Source organism: Anguilla rostrata, chromosome 8 (assembly GCF_018555375.3).
Source record: "Anguilla rostrata isolate EN2019 chromosome 8, ASM1855537v3, whole genome shotgun sequence".
In the NCBI taxonomy this organism is placed as follows: Eukaryota; Metazoa; Chordata; class Actinopteri; order Anguilliformes; family Anguillidae; genus Anguilla; species Anguilla rostrata.
The window spans coordinates 23,696,945-23,709,308 of record NC_057940.1 but is presented as its reverse complement, the minus strand read 5'-3'; the positions used below and the strand labels follow the sequence as shown (position 1 = coordinate 23,709,308).

General features: G+C 39.0%; 1 long non-coding RNA gene across 3 annotated transcripts; it reads left to right on the top strand.

Moving 5' to 3' along the window:
- The first annotated feature begins 178 nt into the window (after positions 1–178).
- On the top strand, positions 179–3,063 carry LOC135261150 (uncharacterized). 3 transcript variants are annotated; one of them, XR_010331844.1, is made up of 4 exons: positions 179–317; positions 1,086–1,160; positions 1,444–1,542; positions 1,842–3,063. It is a non-coding gene; the product is annotated as an uncharacterized LOC135261150 (long non-coding RNA). The 3 variants fall into 3 exon arrangements; XR_010331845.1 differs by lacking the exon at positions 1,444–1,542 and having other exon boundaries at positions 2,426–3,063; XR_010331843.1 differs by having other exon boundaries at positions 1,444–3,063.
- Positions 3,064–12,364: the final 9,301 nt, after the last annotated feature.

The window sequence follows — 12,364 nt, the reverse complement described above, 5'->3', positions numbered from 1 at the left end:
AGCCCAGAAACCCGTTAGTTAAATCTCCGAGTTCAGCCGCATAACAGATAACCAGAACCAGCCAACGAAACCCATATAGCGGTTTGGGCTACCAGGAAAAGGCCAAACCTCCTCTGGCATCGCTGGAGTTTAACTCAGTCCCTGTCTTCGGAGAACGCCCTTGATTCCGCTGAGCTGCGCTCGCGCTACAACGCCACCGCTGTGGACTTGAGTGAGTCGCCATGTTGTTTATTGCTCGGAATGAGTGAAGCGGCCAGTTTGTTTTAGGCCTTGACGCACCGAAGCAACGCCTCGGACCCGCAACGTAAAGGGGGAAGGTTGGAAATGTTTTTCATTGCCGGCTTTAGATAAAGGGATGCGTGTGTGGGCCCACATTGATTAAGAGTGGATTGTTGTTTGTACCACTTTGAAGAATTGATGTAGCCTGCCTGGTTTTGCATTTTGCCAATTGGTTTCAGGGAACAAAAAATAGGCTAAATAGATTAATTAACTTTCATTGACATTTATTGTGAAAATTCATTGTCTATTGTAAAAAGGATATTTTTGTTTACAATTGAATAAATAGTAAGCGGAACAGATCCAATCAATCCAATTAAATTTTATGTAATGCCATTTGCAAATTGTTGCGATTATGTGAAAAGTATGAGGTTACAATATCCTGGCATGAAATAAAGTGACCCTAATATAGACTACATGTACAATACATCACATCATAATTGTATGGCACTTAGTAGAAATGTATTATTTACTGAGATAGTCAGCTAAACTTTAGTACTCACATGCAGCCACCAAGGAGATTTGAACATTTAATGGAAGAGTGAAGCTTGATGAACCTTAAGATGCTTAGAGTTTGAGTACCAGATTTTAGCCGATAATGGCCTTCTGCTGTGGAGAAGTAGATTCTGATATTTCATGAGTCAATGAGTGGTAGCACATGGTAACTTCGCCCATTGGGAGGTTTATGTAGCCTGGCCATCCTGTGAGCAGATTAAATCAGTTACACAAACCATTTGGCAGGTCCCATGTACAAGCAGTATACTCTGGATCGATACCGCTGCTGAGCACAAGCTTATATTTCTTTGCAGTGTGCTGATGGTGTCAGACTATATACAGCCGACCAAATGAGATTGACCAGAATACCCCCAGCTCAGAGGTTAAAGGTACTGTCCAATAGCCCGTCATCCCAGGTCTCACTCACACATCCCTCTGCCAATAGCGTAGCACGGAACTCCAATATGTGCTCTTCACTTTGTTCCAAAGAATTCCTGTATATGGGGGAGAAAGCGACCGTATGGATAAATGGTTGCATGGACCATATGGATATCAAGGAAAAGCCATATGAGAAGGGTTCTGTTATATGTGGCAAGGAAAGCGGCCTGTGCCGCTGTGTGTTGGGAAAGTTCAACAGATTAGTTCCGGTGTCTGAGCGCATTTCTTCCACAGCCTCACTCCAAGGCCACTCTGCCAGCAAATTCTTGGAGCAGATCCCAACCTGGTACGGCATGCTAGTCTCCAGTACCACACATCCTAACCAGTGACAGAGTAAGAACAGAACATTCTGGACTCGCAGAGTTCATTAACCAATGTGGAGCATGCCCATCCAACTGTGAATTGCAAAAAAATCTCAAAAACAGCCCGTCTTTAATTCAGTTACAGTTAAAGTGTTACATCCCTGTCCTTTGATTGCATGAAATCGGAAACTAATACCTACACACTGATGATGTTTTTATGTTTTTCCCTATGTTTTTTTAAGTGTCTATTTTGTCTTTCTGTCTGACAATTATTAGTTGGGTGAGGCCATCAGCAAAGAACATTTTCTTTCTCTTCCCCCTAATGAACAGGATTGTAATTATCCAAATAAACCTCCTCACCAGTAGGGGGCATGTTCCGTCCATACTCTTCCCACTGACAGAACCAGGTGAAACAGAGGGGTGCATGGGATTTTAAATGACACCAAAAACTAGCCACCACTGGATTCATGGATCCGTTCTATTAGCCCATTCAAGAGACCAACTGGTCACACTGGCTGTCAGACACTGTTTTATCGGTAGAGAGGGAACAACAGTTAAATGGAAATGCCACAACTCACAGCGGTGTCCACGAATCAAGTTTACAACTGCGAGGATCGTCCCGCACCCAGCCAGGGCTGTCAGAACGCCATGCAGCGTCATTTATGGTAGACATTTACGACTGGCTTCTAGGTGCTTTATGTCTTTCAGTAAATAGCTTAGAATAACGACTTTGTACCAAGCAGAACGCTTAAACTTCAGGCAAACCCAAATCAGCACTGTCTGTAGGATTGTACGTAGTACAAATTAAGTTGCTATGTAGGTAGGATGATGAGTTCACATTTTACCAAGAAGAAAAAAAAAATCCCAGAGCACCAGAATAATGGCATACAGTAAGTCATTTTTATTTTGTGCAGCAGTTTCATACAGCAGCGATGCATCCTGATGTGGCGTACTGGGGCTCACGCTCTTACTGCTGGGATGATTTAGGCCTTTTGGGACGAGTGGGGAGCGCCACAAAGCCGCAACGGGCCTACTATCCCTGAGACGGGTGGGGGGTAGGCCTGGTGGAAGATAAGAAGAGGACTGGAATGCTTTGCTAGAGGTTCTGAGTGGGAAACAGCTACATAAATATAAACCTATATAATGTTATACAGTGAAAAAAATGCTGTGAAAAAGAATGTCCCCCTTCTATTATTGCATGTGTGTCACACTGAATGGTTTCAGATGTCTAATAACTTTTTTTCAGATGTTTAATGGTAACTTTTTTCATTAAATAAATTCAATTCACCCTTTTTTTTTTGTTTGATTCCAATTCCTGTCTGGCCCTTCTGGTTTGTTTGCTGATTAGATCTTGTGTATGACTACTGACTCTCTTCGACTCCGATTCTTGCCTTAGGCCTTCTATTTTGTTTGCCCCATGATTTTGGGTTTCTGACCATTCGCTCTCATATTCGATTTGATCACATGCCATGCTTTCATTTATACTGTAATACTGAGCCTTCCCAAACTGTGATGAATCTTTAAGCATACTGACTTTAATGAAGAGTCATTATTCCTGTGGTGCAAGTGTGTAGGGTACCGTTTGAATTATCTGGAACTATTTTTGGAATTAGAGCTGCTCTCTATCAATGTGTCAAAGTACCACTGGGCTTCATGAAAAATTGTGTTGTGTTCTGCTAGTTAAACAGCACAATTCCAACTCTTAGATCCTTCTCAACGCACGTAGCAGTTTCATTCCTGGTTTCATTATTATTCCAGTCATGTCTAACCTGTAAATGAACATTCCCAGATGCCTTTTCACAAGTGTTTGACGCTGTTTTCCAAGAGCGACAGCACTTCCAGAATAGCAAAAAATGGGCAATACTGAAGAAGCATTCAAAACATAGCTACAGTTATTGTATCTACATTTTTCTGATCATTGGACAGCCGTATCAGTGCTTTTGCAAAACCTTTAGAATTGCATCAGAAACTATAACAAAATAAAACTAAAATAGTCCATCCAAGCTATTTTTGACTAGTTTGGATAGGGTAAAAGCCACTGTTTTCTGAAACTTAGGACAAGCACCTGATTATTCCAATTGCCATAATTATATTTATATAATATATTTTTAAATGATATTTATATAATATTTATATTTATGTATAGCATAATTATGTTTATGTTTATACTTTCAATGATTATAGCTTTTTAAAATTGTGTACTGCATGTGCTGGTGCACTCCCCTTTTCAGGAAGGCTGGCATTAAACAGCCTTAGCTTGTGCTAAAATGAAATCACCCTGGAGTTATTTCATGTCTTTAATGTGTGGCAAAGTTTCTGGAGCACTAGTGTTTGAGTCCGGACCGGCACTGGTATAAATTAGAGGGTTTCCTCAATTGCCAGTAGTTTCTGCTCTGTGGCATAAATCTTTTCAGCTTTGTGTACTCTGGATTCAAATTCAGCAAATCTGATTATTTATGAATGTCATAAATGTCATTGACACTCAGCCAATGAGAGAGAGTGGGGGGGGGGGGGGGGGGTGACAAGCAGAGTGAAAAGAGAAATGAGAGTAACTGGTACAAATAAAAACAAAAAAACAGAGTGAGAGAGAGAGAGATTATCTGTGCTACTGTACTATTGGGTTTTAAGATGCAATTTTTCTACACAAGGTTTATTACTAGATAATTATTTGGTAAGCCTGGAAATAATAATTGACATGAGTGTATGGGAGCTGACCAACACTCTCCAAACACTGACTAGTTGGATGCTGTGAGGATGAGTTACTCTGACTTGAGTGCCACCAAATATTTATTTATTGCCTTTACTCAGTAATTATGCAATGACAGAGATAAGGGCACCAGCGGCTGGTCAGTTACTAATAGAGGAGGTTTAGTGGTAAAAGTGATAAAGGCCCTTGATAGGATATTAATTATTTGCACATACACATCCTTCATACGTGTCAGATATCTCATGCCTTCTGGGATGCTTGCATTTCCGCTGAGAATGAAAAAGAGTTACAATCCCTTCCGTCAGAGGCGGTCAGATTTGACTCAGTTTGAAGACGCTGGTGGCTGCCAACGGAAAGCTGTTTTGTTTGCGGAAATGTTGCTGTTTGATTCAGCGGCGGGCCTGGGTGACAGCCCATTCTGGGCAGCAAAGTGATGGAACAGCTGCTTGAAAGTACTGCCCTGTCAAAAAAAGTCCTTCGAGATTAAAGTTCAGATCCTAAAGGTGTTTTTTTTAGCTCCTACGTCACCTTTCCTTTTCAGGGGTTGCATCATATTCTTGCACCAGCCTCCATGAGTTGATTCAGGACACAAGCATGTTTTACTCAATGCTCATTGACCTGACACAGCCTTGAAGGTTTTCTGTACCACTTCCTACTTTTGTTTAAGACAGGTGTTATTTGGTAATTCTCTGTCTTTAAAAATATTATGTAAATACACGCGTTAGAACTGAATCATGTAGTGTGTTACCACACAGCGAGGCATGATGGAGTTGTCCAGGCAAATTTGTGCCTGTGGGTAATTCATGCCGAATTGGATTTGTAATCAGCCAACATAATTATTGCATTGTGTCTGGTAGGCTGTGGATAGCGTGTATAACTTCCAAATCATCTCAGCAGCACAATATGGTCCTCTAGAAGCAAAAATGACCCCAAGTCTACCTCTGTTAGACATTTCTGTAGACATTGGAGTCTGATGTTGCACAATTGGCAGAGCTCACATACTGTCAATGACTTGCTTATCTGAACCAATCAAAGCGTTGTAGCCTGGGTAGCAAAGTTTTTAGATTGGTTCAAGCGAGTGGTTGACATCATAGGGCAGCTCCACTAATTGAGACTTTAGCCTTGTTCTCCCTTCACCAACATTTTTTCATGGAGAGCCTGGTTAAGCCTTTCCTGCTTCCTAAAAAGAAGAAAACAACTCAACAGTAAACTGAATTATGCGGTATTTGATTTTGAAATGTATTTGTTTATTTCTTTATCTGTACTTCATGTTTTTGTTGTTGTCTGACATTGCTGGAATGCTGGTGTTTTCAATTGTTGAACTGAAATGCCTCTGTTCCAGCAGGCTCGTGACACCTGTGATGTAAATCCTGTCACAGTGCTGTTGTCACGACAAGAGCTGACACCTTTAAATGAACACAAAATGAACTTGTTCCATTGGAACTTTATGTCTTTGTGAATCATGTCAGATTTTATGAGGTGAAGTTTGTGGGCTACCATATATTTTCTACAGTTGAAAATGTACTTTATACTGCATATGGAAAGTTTTTTTAATGTAATTTAATTTAATTTTTTCATTGTGATTATTGAGTTATTTTATCATATTTGACATAGCCACTAATCTATCACAATATAACAACCACACTGCCCATGCAGCTGCATAGATATTGAAAAAGTGGCAAAAAAAGAAAAATAATGAAATAAGGTTATATTGTAAATCATGTATCCAGTTCAGCTGACGCAGACTGTTTCTATGGCTGTAAGTTTTAATGTGTCTTGTTTTTATCCTATCAGTGGTGAGAAACAACTGCCCTTAGTACTTGGTGCTGCCCTAATCCCAGTTTAAATATAGGGAAGGATGTATTGAGATGGCATTGCATCAAATGCAAATTAATCTAACTGCACTTAATTGGTGATTTGTAGTTATTGTATTGACCAGATATGGTAATTGAGAAAAACATATGTAAAAACATAGTAGAAAAGCATAACATTGCATATTGACCAGGTGCAAAGCAAAAAATTAGACAATTAAAAAATATATAGAAAACCTGCACACTAGCAAATGTTCCTTTGTGGCTTATTCAAGATGCAACATTTAGACCAAAGAGGTCTTTGTCAGGCATATCATATGAATACCTCTTTGGTCAAAATGTTGCATCTTGAATAAGCTACAAGCTTAGGGAGCATTTGCTAGCGTGTAGGTATTCTATATATTTTTTCAAGAAATGGTAATTGTACATTTTTCTCACCCTGATCACGAGGACCCCCTAGGATTGCTTTTTGAACAAAACCAAGAGGCTCTGGCAGCATTTCACCTCTCTTTCTTATTTCTTTATTCATGTAACCATACACATTATATAATTCTACAAGTATTTCTGAATCTGACTTAAAAATGGGTGGCAGTGGTAAGGAATTGCTGTAGTGGGTCTATGTCAACTGAAAAATTCTTTGGTTTCAAAAACAAAAAACAAATGCCGCAGTGCAATGTGATTTTCAAGACTGGCAACTTGAGTCTTGTTATTTTGGAGGTACAGTACAGTTTCTGACAGGATCTACCAGGCAGCAACTAATCAGTCATGGATTTGTTTTTATTCTGTCATGCACAGAAAACCACTGAATCCCCTAGACGTCCAGTATCTGTTCCCAGACCTTGGTTTTATTGTATTACAAACTTTAATTGCACTTTCTGTCCAAAAGGAGTAATGAGATTGCAATACGAGCCGGAGAAGTCCCAAACCCCACAGATTTGGAAATTGAATCTTGGGCAGACAGGAGAGCGGACCGCGCCCTTTGATGAAAGCCGGTCTAACGTGGTGGTGATCACCTGCTCCCCTCGGAGGGATCAATAATGTTTCAGCCGTCGTCTTGTGTTCCACACCTTGATTGGCTTCAGTGTCTAAGCGTTGCTAGTTTTCATATACAATCAAATATCTGTTGGCAGACTGCTCTATTACACAGACGGTGAGAGGAAGCCACAATATTTCCTGACACCCTGCCCAATTTTGCTCCAGCTGAAGACCATATATGTTATTTGGGGAGAGTGGTGGGGGTGGCAGACATCAATAGTTGCAAGCGGAGAAAGCCAGCGGCATTTATCTGTGCTCACTCTACCATGGATCGATGAGTTGCCCCCAACGCTGCACCGATTGTCTGATTGTCCCATTGGGACAGGGGAAGTGGGGGGTGGAATTTGGCCTGCCAACCTTTTGTAAAGCCTGCTCTCTCCCCCTGGAGGAGTTATCATTCTGTAAAAATGACTAGTGCTCACTCTTTTTGCAATGCAACCACTGCTTCTTCTTTCATTTCAAAAAACATTCCTCAGAACACACTGCTTCTTTGAAAAAAACCATGGCCACTGTTTCTTCAAAAACAGCCCCTTCCTTTGTTATTCTGGGACTCTACATGATGCTGAAGGCATACATGTTCTCTGAATCAGCGACAAGAAGGACTTTTAGAACTTAAAAACATTGGTGTTAAAAAAAAAAATCAGTACAAAATTAAGTTTGGATACATATAATTCAGGAGAGGTTCAAAGTTTCTTCACAATTCCATAAAAATAATGTAAAATAATGCCATTGGTTAATCAGTGCAAGGTGGAACAGCAGCTGCGGCAAGTGGCCAAAACCAGGCTGTGTTTTTGAACGTCACTTCCTGGCCTTGTTGAGAGACGTTGCTCACTAGCACCAGTGTGGTTGGCTCCAGTATAGGTGTTTCAGCCACCTGTTTCGATGTCAATGGTAACAAGACGTTCAAAATACGAGGTCAATAATTATTTCCCACAAGAAAATGTAGTCGAATTTTTTCTTCATCTAATACCTCCCCATGTGCCGATTTTGTAAGTTATAGGCTCTATCTTCCTAAATCAATGTTGCACGGCACATGGCCACAGTCAACATCGTGGCGCATGGCGAACTGGGCGTGGCTTGTGATTGCTGGTTTTGTCTCATAAATATTGCAGAATGAACTATTTCAGGAATTATTTTTCGTTACCTCTGTTGTAACTGTCTCGCACATACTTTGCAGTTGTAACATCGGACCACTTTAATGTTTGTTTACATTGTACACAAACCTTTTGTGATCACTTCAAACTGAATGTGACATATCGTAGCAGACAAGTGTACATTTTTATAGTGTAATTTCATGGATTTTGATCACATTACTTGTAGGTAATTCAGTAGAAAGTGAAAATTGTTACAATTCTGCCGGCTCTCCCCTATATATCTTTTTGACCATGAGTGGTAATGACATTCTGTAACTATCAGTAATTTGAAATAAAGTATATATACCAAAAAATCTTTTTTTTTTTTCTTAGCACAAATATTTTATTTATTTTATGGAGAAAAATAGGCTACTGGACAATACAATACATGTTTTAAAATTTCCACCTGCAAGATACGTTAGACTGCTCAATTATGTTGGTATGAACTAATAGCCATATATATACATATATGAATTTGTAATGATTATTGCCTTTTTCCCCTGTTTCACTTTGTTTTATGTTGCTATTACGTTTATTACATATTTCATTTATAATGTTAAAAAGAGAAGTTGTTGCAAAATATTAAATTAATCATCAAACTCTATCCATATGGCAGTCTATCCATAATTAGTGCCAATACTGTTGTTATTATTTTAATTAAAATGAAGACATTGTTCAAGTTAGGTTTATTGTCAATGTTCTCATAACAGACGGTGAAAAAAACTAAATATAGGACCACAATGCTGTATAAGAACAGCGAAAAAACAATTAAAGCTGGACATAAATAAAGGACTTAAAATTATTTTAAAAATGAAAAAGACAATGAACAATAAATGCATTTTTCATACTTCTGAGAATTAGACAAATATATAAGCCAAGTTGGACACCATGTGATCCACAGAAACTGTTGATTGCCTTTTGAAGAGATTGTGAAACATGCGTATGTCGCATGGTAAAACCCCCAGCAGCGACTTCCCTCCCATCTTGACATACGACGAGCCACAAAATGACCGCCCAGGCGTGTCAAAATATATGGCAAAAATACCATTTCAGCAGTGCGACAGGTCACAGCACGCCATGCGCCAGCCGGAAAATAGAACCCATAGGCTTGTTTGGATACGGTTGTAATATTTCGTGGACAAATCAGGAACACTGCGAGTCTCTGTATCTCCCGCACTTAGCGGATAACCAGACTTCATGCACATATAAGGATTCCCCATTCCCCTACTGTACAGTTTCTGCCTCCGATTTGTGCAACGTGGTGGCACCCACAAATTGCACTTCCCAGGCTTTCGCCAAGCCCATGGAGAGTCAATTGGTGACTCTCAGTGACTTTGTCCATATTGTTTTACAGTCGATGATCTGTGGTCAGCTGTGATTCTGCATCTCGGCCTCTACCGTGAGCACATACAATAATATAAGAGCTGAATATGAAATACTGAAGCCGTAGCTGAAGACATATGAAATACTTTTTGCATATAGTACGCTCTCGTAATCAAAGTAATTGAATAACTGAACGGGGAACATATATAATTGCTGTCACTGTACTTAGTGTTCAGGCATAAACATAAGTAAGACTTACATTAATGAAGCTCAGAAAATATTTTGCACGTTCAGGAACTACTGAACTTGTGGCGATGAGTAAGAACTGAACAATATAATAGAGTAAACCATGCAGTAAAAAAAATCATCGAAGAAAAATGTCAGAGATGTGACTAAATCCGCTGCCACAACAAATCCTTTCAGCTGATTTAGTCTTTTTTAACTTGAAGATGAAAACGTGGCCTTTCGTGTTGACAAACAAGAGCCAGGAAGCTCATTAATTAGTTGTGACGATGACAAGGACGCTTTCAAGGCGACAGAGCTGGCCTTTTCTGAGGCAGAGGACACTTTGATTACTTTGGCTCCCCAGCGAACCGGTCCGGAAGACAACACATCTGCAGCGATGCTCTTCAGTCAACCAGCGAAGGACTGCATCTCTCAGGGTTTTATCACAGTTTATCACACACTGCAAGTTTATCTGAAAAAAATACGTCTTTTTGAAGATGTTGCTGTGTAAAATTAAATTACTAAATGACGTATGGAAACACGCACATTACATCTTGTAATGCTTGGTTATTCATGGTGTGTCAATATTCTCCATATATATATATATGTATATATATATGTGTATATATATTTTAAAATGAGCACTTTATATTGTGTAACGGCGGACCCCTTTTGTTCCTGCTCTCATGACTAAAAGTAGATCTGAACGTCAATGAGTGGGAGCTGGGCTGTTAGGTTTCTATAGCCTCCCACGCACTTTCATCCCCCATACACCACCGCTCCCTGCTCCGGCAGATCCACCAACTCCCAGTCTGAATCATCACGCCAGAAACACACATGAAAGATGCTTTGTGAAAACAACATTTCGCTTTTTTTCCATTTTTGCTTTATATAAAAATTGTAACTGCTATTTTCAACAGCACCACATACATCGCATTTTGTTGATGAATTGCCAGGAAGGTACAGAGCAGTACCAGTATGACATTGGGAAATGTATAAATTACTCTGGTACATATCAAAAGAATGTAATATGTCATAAATCTGAATTATGACACAAATTGTCATGTAGAAATAACTTGCCAATCCAGTATTTAGGAATTTAAACAGATTGGATTCTCTAATCCAATCCAACTGATCATTTCAAAATGATGGACACATAATATATTAGCGCCATTATACTTCAAACTGACAATGAAATATTGTAACTGCACAGTCATTTAAAATAATTATTTTAATATTGTGAAATAATATCTAGTACTGTTATGTGAAATATTTCAAATTAGAATGAATAATTAGAACAATAATAGTGAATTAAACAATAAGAATCACCATAAAGATGATTACAACTATGGACATGTGTAGACAGAATACAGTAGGTATGGACAGCTGATGACATATCTCTCATAGAAATGTTTCAATATATATGTTTACACACACACACACACACACACACACACATATATATATACATATATTGAAACATTTCTATGAGAAATATGTCATATATGTCATTATATTGGTGCACTTATGAGAAATGCAGTGTTCAGTGCTGTAGGTCTGTGGAAACTTTCATACTAAATTGCCCTAAATGATCCTTTAGAATATTTTTGTAAGAGCCTGAGAGAAAGACAGTTAAAGGTTTTAAATGACCACTGTGTGATCACTCAATTCCTCTCTTTTCATGAATAATTTAATTTAGTGGTAATTAATGAGCGATTCTCTCTGATTTCACTTCATTTGCCATGAAATGGAACATTTTAGTTTGGGCTGTTATCTCTCATGCGCCATCATCAGTATATCAATAAAATATCACCGTCTCACTGAAGCTGAGGTCTCCCCTACATGGGGCTGCTCATGCCCACTGGAGAATTCTTATACAGAAACCAAGAGAACTTTTAGAACTTGCCAGAGGAAAGAGGAAAACTCCATCTGCACCCAGTTTTCTGATGTTATTATACATACTGTATACATAGCTATTTTTGTCACAGTTACACATCTGCCCTGTATATCATCTCTTGTGGACAGTAAGGTGGTAGTGCATGGATAATATGAGAGTAAAACATAATCACAAAATAAGAGGAGTCAGACCCCTACCAACTGTGAGGGAAGTGGAACTGGTTACAATTTTGTTTTCCGTTAGGTTGGATCTCCTGTCAGAAATCACTGTCTGACATTTTAGAATGACTTTCTTCTCTTGAACATTTTTTTCTCTTGTCTTTGGGTGTTTGTTTTACAGCCAGGAGCTATTTCTTACTTTTCTGGTTTTTGATTTAATGACAGCAATTCACATTTATTTCTGTTTTTGCATCCCTTTCATGTTGGAAACAGTAATCTGGCAATTTATCAAAGAAATGTATTTGTACAAACAATTCATGTCAATGTTATTTATTTTGTCTTTAAAATATGAAATCATAGCAATAAATAGTGGCCACCACCCAGCAATTACATCTTTAAAACATAATTTCAGGTTTCTCTCTCTCTCTCTCTCTCTCTCTCTCTCTCTCTCTCTCTCTCTCTTTCCAGACCTATTTACGAGGTAGGTGGAAAGTTGTGACTTTGGGGTGTAACCAAAACAGATTTTTACTTATTTATTTTTTTACCCCGCCCATGCTGGAACCT